Here is a 1891-nt window from a genome sequence, read left to right on the forward strand (position 1 = left end):
CTCTTTAGCGGCTGGCCCCTCATGGCTTGCTCAACCTACTTAAACAACTCAGGACTACCTGTCCAAGGGTGACACTGCCCACAGTGACATGGGCCCTCCCACGTCAATCAAGAGAGCGCCCCACAGACTCTCTGACAGGCAATCTGATGCAGACACATTCTCAACTGAGGTCCCTCTTCTCAGACAACTCTAGCTTGTGGCAAGTTGACAAAAAACAAAAAACAAAAACAAAAAAAACAAAAAAACAAGCAAACAAAGCAAACTAACCAGGACAGATAGCATAGAGGACAGTGGGTTCACTGTGACATTTTTATGTGTATCTTTTGCATATATCACTGTACTTTGCTCATACTCACTACCTTCCCACCATTCCTCCCTCTTTGTAAGATGGATACGTGTCTGTGTGTAGCTGTGATACTAGGATATGTGACAGTGTTTATTGGTGACACTAGGACTACAGATAATATTTGTAAAGTATTTGGCAAGAAACAGGCACTCAAGAAAAAAAATGTGATAAAATCAGTTAGGTTATCAGGAAACTGAATAAGCTGTTGTTTGGGCAAGTAATGTGAAACTTGCAATTAAAACACACAATTGGAGCTGGGCACCATGGTGCAAGCCTGTGATCCCAGCACTGGAGGAGGCAGAGGCAGGTGGATCTCTGTGAGTTCGAGGCCAACCTCGTTCACAAAGCAAGTCCAGGACAGCCAAGGCTACACAGAGAAAGCCTGTCTTGAAAAAATAAAACAACAATTAAAAAAACAAACAAAAACCACTGTTGGGACTGGAGAGATGGTTCAGTGGTTAAAAATGAATGATTGCGGGGTTCTGCTCAAACGATGGCACCAACCCAGGACAATAGATACAGTAAACATCAAACCCTTACTCAGATCTAGCCAATGGACAGGACATTCTCCACAGTTGAGTGGAGAGCGGTGACTGCCTTTCACACGAACTCTGGTGTCCCATATTTGACCACATCCCCATGACGGGGAGGCCCTGTGGCACTCAGAGGAAGGATGACAGGCTATCAAGAAGAGACTTTATACCCTATAATCATATAGAGGGGGAGGAGGTCCCCTCAGTCACAGACATAGGGGAGGGGAATAGGGTGAAAGTGGGAGGGAGGGAGGGAGGGAGGGAGGGAGGGAGGAAGGAACTGGAGGAAACAAGGGATGGGATAACAATTGAGATGTAATATGAATAAATTAATTTTTCAAGTTGAAAAAAAAAGAAAAAGAAAAAGAAAATGAACGATTGCCCTTACAGAGGATCTGAGTTCAGTTCTCAGTACCTACCTTTGGGACCTCCAACGATACTAGCTCCCAGGGGATACACACCCACACAATGTAAAGTAAAGTAAATCATTTTGAAACCCATTGTGGAGCTGGTTATGGTGGGGAAGCAGAGATAGGGAAGACAGCATGAGTCCCAGCCACTGTGTTTACACAGTGAATCCCAGGCTAGTCTGGACTGCACTAAGACCCTGCCTCCAAACCAAAGAGATGTTAGAAAAGAAAACAGTAAGGAATTGGTTAAGAGTGGTTTATTTTATTTTATTTTATTTTATTTTATTTTATTTTCCATTGCCCCTAGAAGATGAAGGCAGGGGTGACAGTGATCACTTGCAAGCCCAGCACTCCAGAGGAGGATCCTGAGGCCAGTCTAGGCTGCATAGCAGCAGGACCTTGTCACAAACTAACAAACTCAGATGTTCTTTTTAACACTCAGGATGAGGAAAGGAGGTAGGAAGTGGGTGACTAGGAAAAGTGTGTCTGGAGTAAGGTGCTTCAGGGCTGAACCGGCGTCCCACCCAGAAGACCAGGCTCATGTGGGTGGAGCCTGTGGAAACCCCGCCCTGGCCTCGCCCCGTGTCGCCCAGTGGGCGGAG

This window comes from Acomys minous (genome assembly GCF_964271855.1).
Source record: "Acomys minous genome assembly, chromosome: 17".
NCBI classification, from domain to species: domain Eukaryota; kingdom Metazoa; phylum Chordata; class Mammalia; order Rodentia; family Muridae; genus Acomys; species Acomys minous.